The 12168-nt window shown below is 39.6% G+C and overlaps 1 pseudogene; it reads left to right on the top strand.

The window, feature by feature from the left end:
• Nucleotides 1-10946: 10946 nt before the first annotated feature.
• LOC103236396 (small ribosomal subunit protein eS1 pseudogene) lies at nucleotides 10947-11685 on the top strand (annotated as a pseudogene).
• Nucleotides 11686-12168: the final 483 nt, after the last annotated feature.

The raw sequence follows: 12168 nt of genomic DNA, 5'->3' as shown, positions 1-12168 counted from the left end.
GTCCAATTCCAGGTGATTATAGTGTGTCACAGACGACTTACAAAATCATACATACATAAACTTTCTGACTGTTTTAAGAGATCCTAATTCTGATATTCATTTATATGCACCTTCACTTTTATTGAGATGCTTTCCCTGCCTTCGTACATTTAGTTTTGAGCCTTTGTTTTTGACCCAATCACTTTTCCTTAAATTCCTACTAGTCACACTCCCTAAAGTGTTTCTTTCTTCTTTGGCAGTACGTATTTTCCATCTTGAAGAATCTTGTGGTCAAGAGAATAAAACAGCTCTTTTATTTGTTTGAAAAAACCAGTAAATAAATCTGAGAACAATCTGAAGTTCTCAGATAGGGAGCAGTTTATTTTCTTTCTATACCATACCTTGGCTAGCAGTCTTGTAGTTGGCATTCAATAGTTATTTACTCAAAAGAAAATAGATGCTAATGAGGGCCAGGCGCGGTGCCTCACGCCTGTAATCCCAGCACTTTGGAAAGCTGAGGCGGGCAGATCAGGAGGTCAGGAGATCGAGACCACACTGGCTAATACGGTGAAACCCCGTCTCTACTGAAAATACAAACAATTAGCCGGAGTGGCACGCACCTGTAATCCCAGCTACTTGGGAGGCTGAGGTAGGAAAATCGCTTGAAACCGAGAGGCGGAGGTTGCATTGAGCCGAGATCGCGCCATTGCACTCCAGCCTGGGTGACAGAGCGAGATTCCGTCTCAAAACAAAACAAAACAAAAAAGAAAATAGATGCTAATGAATATTACCTTGGATATCACAATCATTTATTCAACCAGTTTCTGATAGCCCCATTTACGTCATCCTGGAATGAAAGTCAGGGGCACAAGGCCGGGCGCGGTGGCTCACGCCTGTAATCCCAGCACTTTGGGAGGCCGAGGCAGGTGGATCACCAAGTCAGGAGATCGAGATCATCCTGGCTAACACAGTGAAACCCCATCTCTATTAAAAATGTAAAAAATTAGCCGGGCGTGGTAGCGGGCGCCTGTAGTCCCAGCTATTCCGGAGGCTGAGGCAGGAGAATGGCGTGAACCCGGGAGGCGGAGCTTGCAGTGAGCCAAGATCTGGCCACTGCACTCCAGCCTAGGTGACAGAGCGAGATTCCGTCTCAAAAAAAAAAAAAAAAAAAAAAAATAGTCAGGGGCACAGTAAAGCTTTGTTGACTTTTTAAAAAAAAAATTAATAGGCTTTACTTTTTAGAGCAGCTTTAGGTTTACAGAAAAATGAGCAGGAAAGTACGGGGAGTTCCCATATACCTTCTTCTCCTACCACAACTGCCCTTATTATTAATATCTTGCATTAGTGCAGTACATGTGTTATTTATAACTGATGAGCCAATATCGATACATTATTGTTAACTAAAGTCCATAGTTTAGGACTCAAATTTGAACCTCATTAGGTTTCAATTTTGGTATTGTACATTTTATGGGTTTTGACAAATGTATAATGACATGTATCTAATACTACATATTATACAGAATTGTTTCATTGCCCTAAAAATCCCCTGCCCTGCTCTCCACTGATTTATCCTTCTTTCCCTCCCGCTACAGAGATCATTGATCTCTGTAGCTTTGCCTTTTGCAGAATGTATGTAGTTCCAATCATATGTATCTATTGCAAACTGGCTCTTTCACTCAGCTATATGCTGTTGTTTCCTCCACATATCTTCATGATTATAGACTTTAAAAACTTTGTCATCTGTATTAAACTCCTACTATGTACCATACATGGTGATGGGTGCTGAGTAGACAAGACAAATAAGATTACTGTTCTTGATCTAAGCTTTGAAATTGTCCAATATTCAGTGTCCAGCAACAATGAATTTTCTAAGGCAATAAGCACTGTTCCTGGTCTGTTGAAACTCTTCTCTTCGTTCCCTGAGGAAATCACTTGCTTACATCATCTACGAGGAGATCAATGTTACCCATAATCCCATAACTGATTTACCATTTTCCAGACTAACCGGTTCCAGCTCCTTCGTGTAACAGGAATGAGTCCTCCTGGTGTAGTTTACAATGCAGATCCTGTTCTAATTTTTTTTTTTTTTTTAAGAGACAGTGCCTTGCTGTGTCACCCAGGCTGGAGTATAGTGGCGTAATCATGACTCCCTGCAGGCTTGAACTCCTGGGCTCAAACCATCCTCCCACCTCAGCCTCCCAAGTAGCTGGGAACACAGCTGCATGTCACCATGCCCAGTTACTTTTATTTATTTATTTGTTTATTTTTTGGAGACAGGGCCTTGCTATGTTGCCCAGGCTGGTCTTGAACTCCTGGCCTCAAGTGACCCTCTTGCCTCAGCCTTCCAAAGTGTTGGGATTCGACATTGAGTTACGGCAGCTGGCCCTATTCTAATTCTTGACTACAAAACTTGATGAAGCAAGAGAAAGGCAACTGCCCCCCAAAAGGTGGTCTCTAGCTGTGTTGCTTTGTTTTTGTTTTTTAACCTAAAGAATCATGAGATCTTCCTTCCTAGCAAATAACTAACATACATGAATTCATTTCTGCCTATTGTCAGCAATAAAGTCTAAAATTATAGTTAAACTTTCAAAAGACAATTTATGAATCACCAGTAATATTGATGAAAAAATACATAAGACATCCTCCAAGTCTTTGGCTGGTTTTTCCCCTGAAGATAGGCAAGATACTCTTGTATATGGTAGATTTCACTGGATTAACAAATGGAGGAATCTAGTCCTAGGTTCTAATCAGTTTTGTTTCATTTAAAACCATTTCATGTTTTATGTCTCTTATCCTTGTTCATTATTGTTCACTCTTAAGATGGAACTAAATTGATGGATCTCCATGATAGTTAATGGCAGTTTTAAGTTTCCAGTGAATGTGGGGCATAATTTACCCTAATTTAAGGAGTAAGAATTTATCATTTTACACGGAGAGTACTTAAGCCATTTGAATTCTGCTGTGTTTATCTCCTGATAAGAGTAGATAATGCTAAAAATTGAATACATTACCAAACAAAGCAGTTTAATTGTACATATAACATTAGAAACAATAGTTCTAAGAACATGAAAATAAACAGCAAATCAGTAAGTTATTTTAGTTTTGTTTCCCCTTTAAGCACTGAGGTTTTCTGTACTATCCGTGTATTACAGAGTCATGAGAACCAAACCGGTTTTAGCTAGATTAGAAAATAGACTACACAGGATGATATCATGATACTCGAAGAAATGAATTAAATAATTAAATCTCTGATTAATGCAGGAACACAATGGTGATACTGAGATACCATATTTGTCATTGAATCTTTCCCTAGATTTTATTTTAAAGTCTTAGGCCAACAAAAAAGGACTGTCAAAATGGTTATTAAATCACAAAGAATGTGAACGCCCACAAACAGACAATTCTTTTCATCCCTGCTGCAAGAAAGAAATCTATAACTGAAAGATAAGAAAATCTGGAAATGGGGCTATATGTAGTATATTAAATTTTATATCAAGAACTGTGCATCTGTTTATAACCAAAAAAATTTCTATACCAAAGATAAGAAGGAGGTGTGATGATTTCAGTTATTCAGGCTGATTATTATTGGCAATAAAAAAGAGTATTTTAAAATGAAAAATATTTAGAATAATAGCTTTTTTCCCCTTGTGGTCTATCTTCACTTGTAGGATATAGCTGAAATACTTTGTCTTAGAGATAATTCTTATTTTCTTTGAATACAAACCTGTTATATATTTTTTCCTTCATGAATCTGTCCTTAGATGACTTAATCACTGCTGCTGTTTTATTTGCTTCTTTTAATGAGGGAAGTAATACATGGAAGGAGCAGAAAATTGTTGTCAGACGAATGGGTGCCTGTGACTTGCCAGGCCCTAGGACAGGTGTGGCAGGGCATACAAGATGAGTGAGATCTTGTATCCCAGCAGCTTGTAAAGGAGCCAGTGCCGGCTGGAGCCATGTTGGAGCCCAAGGCTCAGGAAGAATCAGTAATGCTGATCCTGTCTTTATTTTAAATTCTGATATTTTGTTTAACATCAATTTTTTGCATTATCTTGATTTGTTAAAACATTTATTTAAAATATTATATTATATACAATTAGAAAATGGAGTTATTCAATATGTACTAAATATGGTACCGTTCTGCAAGATACATTTGATAAAGGTGGGGGAATGTTCTAGATGAAAAGGGTCTAAAGAGACAACTAAATGCAATGAGTGACTCTTGATTAGATACTGATTTGAAAATACCGGGTTACTGAGTTATTTGGCATCCCCTTAAAATTTGCAACTCAAGTAAGTGCCTCACTTGCCTCCCCTTGGCCCCAGTCCTGGAAAGAGCACCAGGGGCAGGATGAACCATGGGTGGAGGTGCCTGTGGGAATGAACACACAGCTGGTTAGGGTGAGAGTAATCAGCAAAGCTTCCAGAAGAAGCTTTACAGGATGAGTAGGATTTCTACCTATCGGAGATGGCTTACGGGAGAAGGAGGCCCATGTGGAAAGAGGGCCTCTCAAGCAGAAAGAACATGGACAAGGGCATCAGCGGTACAGGCTTCAGTCAATCTGGGATGGGATGTACATAAGGTAGTAATGGGAGAAAAGGCAGAAAAGAAAGGTTTAGACCCTTCTGTGAGCTCCCTCTTTAATTCAGCAGGCAATTAATGCGCAGCCACTGAAATTTTTTTCTTTTGATTTTAAATGAAAATGCATTTTAAAATGTTTTCCGAAATTGTTTTCAGGCACTTTCATAAAATGTAGTTTGAAACTTAAAGTGTATTGTTGCTATTGTTTAAGATAGATGCCTCTTCAAATCCCTTGTAAAGTGCTGTAAGTGGAAGTCGGATACCAGAAATTTAGAAGCAAGTGCATTCTGTCCCCTCCAGCTTTTTAGAGTATTGAATTATAATTGAAACACAGTAAATTATATATATTAAAAATGTATAACTTAGTAGTTTTGATGTATGTACAGAACTGTGGAACCATCATCACAATCAAATAATGCACATATCACCCCCAAAATTTCCTCAGAGCAATCCACTTTTCCTTCCTTTCCCCACTCTGCCTCTTTTCCAGATAACCATTGATCTGCTGTCTGTCACTATAGATTAATTTGCATTTTCCAAAATGTTATATATATGGAATTATGCAATATGTACTGTATATGCTACAGTCTATAAGATGCTTCTTTTTTCAAAAGGTGGAGGAATGTTCCAGATTAAAGGACTAAAGAAATAAGAGAAAAAAAGCAAATGCAGTGGGTGCAACTTTATTGAATACTGGTTTGAAAACACTGTTGACACTACTAGGGAAAATTTGAATAGGATTGAATACAAAGTGACAATAAGGAATCATCGTTAATTTCCTTGGGTATAAAAATTGTATTACTTTTTATGTAGGAGCCTAGCCTAATGTTGCATTTTGAAGCATTTAGGGGTAAAGTGTCACAGTTTATATAATTTATGTTTAAATGGTTCCGAAAAATATCTAAATAAAGCAATATGGAAACACTTTAACAACTGTTGAATCTATATGCTAGGAATACGGGTTTTCTACATAGTAGGACTAGTTCAACTTCTCTGTATGTTTGAACTATTTAATAAATAGAAGTTGGGAGGAAAATAGGACAGAAAATTAAAAATCGGGACTGTCCTGGAAAATGTAAACTGTAGTCAGTCACCAAGTCCTTTTCCTACCAGTGTCTATCTTCTCACTGGTATCTTCCGTATATTCAATCTCAGCACTTTGCACCTGATTTAGAATAAGCGTATACTCTAAATAAAAATAATAATAAATATTGACTTTCACCTCACATCATATACAAAAAGTAACTTAAATTTGATCATAGGGCCTACATGCAAAAGCTAAAGATACAGAAAATTAGCTGGGCATGGTGGCTCGTGTCTGTAATCCCAGCTACTCATGAGGCTGAGGCAGGAGAATCCCTTGAACTTGGGAGGCGGAGGTTGCAGTGAGCCGACATCGTGCCACAGCACTCCAGCATGGGCGACAGAGCAAGACTGTCTCAAAACAAACAAACAAACAAAAAAAACCTGTAAAATTTCTAGAAGAAAACAGAAGGAAAAATCTTAGTGACTATGGGTTTGGCAAAGATTTCTTAAATATAACACAAAAAACTTGGACTATAAAAGAAAGAAAATCAATCAGTTGGGCTTCATAAAATTAAAATGCAAATTAAAACCACAGGGAGATACCATCACACACCTGATAGAATGGATAATAGTAAAAAGACTGACCAAACTAAGCATTGATGAGAATGTGGATTTCTCATGTACTGCTGGTGGGCATGTAAAATGATACTTTGAAAAACAGTTGAACCATTTCTTTAAAAATTACACACATACCTCCCAGATGTAACTGTCTATGAATACTTATGCAGCCATTCAACCCTTAGGTTTTTCACTCAAGAGAAACGAAAGCAAAAGTCGAAAGAAACATGAGTCCACAAATGTTCCTAGTAGCTTTATTTGTAATATCCCCAAACTGGAAACAACTCGAATATCCATCAACAGGTGAACAGATAAACAAATTGGGGTATACCCACACAATGGAACTCAGAAATGAAAAACAAACAAACAAACAAACACCCCGTTGATACAGGAGGGGAAAAAACCAACTCAAAATAATTATGCTAAGTGAAAAAATCCAGACAAAAATGATTTGTCCAATTATTTCCTTGTGATGATGTTTAACTTACACCTCCATGTTTTGGAAGTTAAGCCTGAAGGCTTGATTTATTTTTGGCAAGAATACTTCCTAGATCATGCTGGGTCCTTCATATTGTATCACACGAGGAGGTAAATAGGCTGTTTCACTGTGTGATGCTAAATTTGATCGTGTGTTTAAGGTGGTGATTGCTAGATCTCTCTTCTATGAAGGTGTATTTTTTCCTTAGCAATTAGCAAGCAATCTGTGTGCTGTACTTTAACCACAATTGAATATCTTGTTTGGCATTAACTTTTTCCTAACAGTTTTAGTGTCCATTGGTAATCCTTGGCTAAACTGATTATTCCATTGTTTGTTTGTTTGTTTTTTAAAAGAGGATTGATTTTTAAAATTCTGTTATTTCTTCTCAATGCATTAGCTGTTTTCTTCTTAGTCAATTGAAACCGAAAAGTTTTTGAAAGGAACAACTTTTTCATGTTTGATTCCCTTGGCAAATTCATATTTGCTTCTTAAGGCTCCACTCAATTAACCTCTCTTCTCAAACCCTAATAATTTCCTTCTCCTTCCTAACTTCCTAGTCACAGAGGCTGTTTTCAAACTATTTTGCAAATATCACTTTTTTTTCATTCACTCATTCATTCTGAATTTTTTTGTGTCCATACTATGTCTTAGGCACTGTTTTGGGTATAAGGATGTATATAGTGGTGAATAAATCAGATGAAGTCCCTGGCCTGTATTCTAGTGGGAGTGGAGAGACAGATAAGAAAATAAATATAAATAGTGGCTAGGCACGGTGGCTCATGCCTATTATCCCAGTACTTTGGGAGGCCAAGGCAGGTGGATCACTTGAGGTCAGGAGTTTGAGACCAGCCTGGGCAACATAGTGAAACCTTGACTCTACCAAAAATACAAAAAATTAGCTAGGCATGGTGGCGTGCCCCTGTGGTTCCAGCTACTCAGGAGGCTGAGGTGGGAAGATTGCTTGAGCGCAGGAAGCAGAGGTTGCAGTGAGCCAAGATCACACCACTGCACTGCACTCCAGCCTCCAGCCTGGGCAACAGAGCCAGACCCTGCCTCCAAAAAAAAAAAAAAAAAAAAAAAAAAAAGAGAGAGAGAAAGAAAGAAAGACAAAAGAAATAGAAATAGAATAGAATGTCAGGTAGAAGTAAAAGAAAGCAGCTGAAGAAGAAGGGTAATGATAAAGAAGGGTGACAAAGCTATTTTAGACAGGAAGTCATTGGAACACGTATAGCTGACAGCCATCAGTGCCCTGCCCACATCCCCCAGATCCCTTGGGACTATCTAGTAAAAGCCAGTGTTATTGAAAGCACCTGTGACTTTCTGCCTGTGGCCCAAAGGCTTCTCTCTGTCTATGGGGCAGATCCATGCTGGGGGAACAGCTCTTACTCAAGGGCAAATGGGAGTTGAAAGACAAATACCCCAACTTTCCTGCACCCCCTGGGTGGGAAAATTTTGATGTGTATTCCACATCTCCCAGAGGTTTTTGGTGGGATTGAGCCCCAATTGTTCTCAGTGGGTAACCTGGCAATTAAATATTCTGCTGGCCTCTTTCCTTTGCTGGCTCATGTCTCCACTTCTCTACTAGTTATTCCTGGTACATTTTACACTTCAAACTTACCACTTGTACTCAAATCCTTAGTTTTGGAGGAACCTAGCCTAAGTCAGTAAATCAGAGCAGTGGCCCAAGGCAGGAGACCCTCAGAATGAGATTCTAGCATTGGATCACTTGCTGGCCAACAGAGAGCAGGTCAACAGAAATCCCATCATTGTTAGTAAGTGGGGCAGTGATGATCTCTGGAATGCTATAGCATCACTATTACTACAAGTCTTGCCTGTGATTAACTGGGGTAGTGTGTAGGTGTGTGTGTGGGGGGAGGGAATGCACTGGCTGATAGAGTAGCTCTTGAACTGAAAGATACAGGGACAATGATAATTATGACAACTGTGGAGCTGGTTGGTGGTTGTTAACTGCTAGAGAAGCCACAAAGGAAGGAAATAGGCTCAGGTGAGGTAATCATTGACTTAGAGCATGGGTTAAAAGCCAGAAATCTTTCATGGCATCACTTAAAGGGAGCCTCATCTGTAGACAGAGGGTATAATGAGCTGAAGAATAAGACCCCAAGTTTGATTTTAAATGCAACAGAGCTAAAAAGGCGGCTGGCTTCACAGTCCACCAACCAACTAATTTTCTCTCTTTCTTTCTTTCTTTCTTTCTTTCTTTCTTTCTTTCTTTCTTTCTTTCTTTCTTTCTTTCTTTCTTTCTTTCTTTCTTTCTTCTTTCTCTCTTTCTTGGTCTAACTTTGCCATCTAGGCTGGAGTGCAGTGGTGCGAACACGCCTCACTGCAGCCTCAACCTCCTGGGCTCAAGTGATCTATCTACTCTCACCTCAGGCCTCCAGGTAACTGGGACTATAGGCATGCACCACCATGCTCAGCTAATTTTTTTTTTTTTTTTTTTTCATAGAGACGAGGTTTCACCATGTTGCCAAGCTAGTCTCCAACTCCTGGCTCAAACAATCCACCCACCTCAGCCTCCTAAAGTGTTGGGATTACAGATGTGAGCCACTGTGCCCAGCCCCCAAATTTCTAATGCTAAAGTAAGGGACCTGAAAAAGAAGGAGAGGGACCCTGAGAGTTCCGATGGAGATATTTGGGTGGATGGGTTCGAGGACCTTAAAACCCCAGATTCCTCTTAAAACTCAGAGTGAGAATACTCTGGAACCTTTCTCCTTGCTAGGAGAAATCAGACTTCTATCGCTCAGAGACTATGCCAAGGTCTCACGTAGCAAGGGCAAATGCCTTGCAGGACGATGCTTGTTTCTAAGATCCGTCCCTACCTCTCTTCATTGCTTCTAGACCAATAGTGAGAAATCTTATTATGAGTCAAGCAAGGAAATACTGTTATGTGAAGAAAGGGGTTATTCACCAAAAGCACTGCAAAACCTGGCAAATATGTACTAGCAGGAAGTGGGAGAACTTGCCTGGAAATGAATCTTAAGGGTGCCAAATCAGGGAGGGCAGAATATAAGACTGAATAGGGGACAGTTTGTTAATACAGGTGTATTATTCAGTGACACGGGACTCACTCTCCTGGTAGAATGCCTAGAACTGTACCTAATACATTGCAGAAATAGCTCCTTGAAACTTGAAAATAATGATAAGATGGAGATGCTGGAACCTCTTAGAAGAGAGATGAAGAAGAGGTCAGCAAGTTCAAAAAGATTAGAAGTAAGGATGCATTTTTTTTTTTTTTTTTTAGACAGGGTTTCACTCTGTCATCCAGGCCGGAGTGCAGTGGCACAATCTCAGTTCTCTGCAGACTCAACTTCCTGGGCTCAAGTGATCCTCCCACCTCAGCCCTCTGAGTAGTTGGAACTACAGGCATGCACTACCATGCCCAGCTAAGTTTTGTATTTTTTGTAGAAATGGTGTTTTTCCATGTTGCTTAGGCTGGTCTTGAATTTCTGGGCTCAAGCGATCTGCCCACCTCAGCCTCCCAAAGTGCTGGGATTACAGGCGTGAGCCACCGCACCTGGCCAAGAATGCATTTACTATGTAATACCAGAGAACCCACCAGCCAACAATGTTTCTTGGGAGGTCCTAGAGGACACTCCCTTACTGAAGTGATAAACAATATGCTAATATATTCTGAGAAGCTCAGAACTGCTTATCCTCTAGATTAAGATTGATGGTAAGAAATGTCCCAGAGTAAATGGGAATAACAGAATTCTGGAGACTAGGTTGGTGGTACTAGACCATCAGAGGCCCTGGGGATATAATGATGGTTACGTGTATCAGCCTGAATAAGTTAGGAACCTAATATTGAGTAGGAAACAAGTGAGACCCAGAATAACACATGAATCATTTAGATTTTGAAAACATGCAAAATGCCTTTTGGCTCTCTGAGCAGCAAGAACAAGTGCCTCACAAAAGGCAGCAAAAGCGGAACCAAGAAGAAAGTGGTTGATCTATTTTCTTCTTTTTTTTAATTTTTGAGATGGAGTCTTGCTCTGTCACCAGGCTGGAGTGCAGTGGCGTGATCTTGGCTCACTGCAACATCCGCCCCCTGGATTCAAGCGATTCTCCTGCCTCAGCCTCCCGAGTAGCTGGGACTACAGGCAAGCGCCACCATGCCCAGCTACTTTTTGTATTTTTAGTAGAGATGGGGTTTCACCATGTTGGCCTGGATGGTCTCGATCTCTTGACTTCGTGATCCACCCACCTTGGCCTCCTAAAGTGCTGGGATTGCAGGCGTGAGCCACCATGCCCAGCCTAGTTGATCTATTTTCTAAGAAAGACTGGTATGATGTGAAAGCACCTGCTATGTTCAATATAAGAAATATTGGAGAGACACTAGTCACCAGGACTGAAGGAACCAAAATTGCATCAGATGGCCTCAAGGGTCGTGTGTTTGAAGTGAGTCTTGCTGATCTGCAAAATTATGAAGTTGCATTTAGAAACTTCAAGCTGATTACTAAAGGTGTTCAGGGAAAAAACTACCTAACCTCCATGGCATGGATCTTACCTGTGGCAGAATGTGTTATGTGATCAAAAAATGGCAGACATGATTGAAGCTCATGTTGATATCAAGACTACTGATAGTTACTTGCTTTGTGTATTCTGTGTTGCTTTTACTAGAAAACTTAACAATCAGATCCGGAAGACCTCTTACATTCAGCACCAACAGGTCCGCCAAATCTGGAAGAAGATGATGGAAATCATGACCCGAGAGGTACAGACAAATGACTTGAAAGAAGTGGTCAATAAACTGATTCCAGACAGCATTGGAAAAGGCATAGATAAGGCTTACCAATCTATTTATTCTCTCAATGATGTCTTCATTAGAAAAGTAAAAATGCTGAAGAAGACCAAGTTTGAATTGGGAAATCTCATGGAGCTTCATGGCAAAGGTAGCAGTTCTGGAAAAGCTACTGGAGAAGAGACAGGTGCTAAAGTTGAATGAGCTGATGGATATGAACCACCAGTCCAAGAATCTGTTTAATGCTCAGACGTTTAAAATGGCAAATAAAAAGTCTTATTTGTGAAAAAAAACCATGGAAAATGAAAGTGTGTGTGTGTGTGTGTGTGTGTGTGTATCACAGGTGGGTAAGCACAAAACTAGAATAATGGTTACTTCTGGGAAAAAAGGGAAGAGAATGGGGCTAGAGAGATGTATGCAGGGGCTAAGGTACTGGCAATATTCTCTTTCTCAAGCCAGCTGGTGAGTACCAGTACAGGTGTTCATTTTATTATTATTCTCCATACACATGAATAACAGTTTTTTGAACATATGTAATATTTAACAAAAAATAATGCAAAGAAATAGAGCCTAACCATAGTTCTCTATGTTTGTGATTCACAGTAGAGAGTAGTAAAAGGAACATGAGTTCCTTTGGCATTAAGTAGATCCAAATTCAAGCCACAAGGCTGTATAACCTCTGGGATGTTACAGTCTCTTAGTAATAGGTTTCTTACCAGTAAAATG

This window comes from Chlorocebus sabaeus, chromosome 7 (assembly GCF_047675955.1).
Source record: "Chlorocebus sabaeus isolate Y175 chromosome 7, mChlSab1.0.hap1, whole genome shotgun sequence".
In the NCBI taxonomy this organism is placed as follows: domain Eukaryota; kingdom Metazoa; phylum Chordata; class Mammalia; order Primates; family Cercopithecidae; genus Chlorocebus; species Chlorocebus sabaeus.
This window is presented reverse-complemented; position numbering and strand designations above follow the sequence as displayed.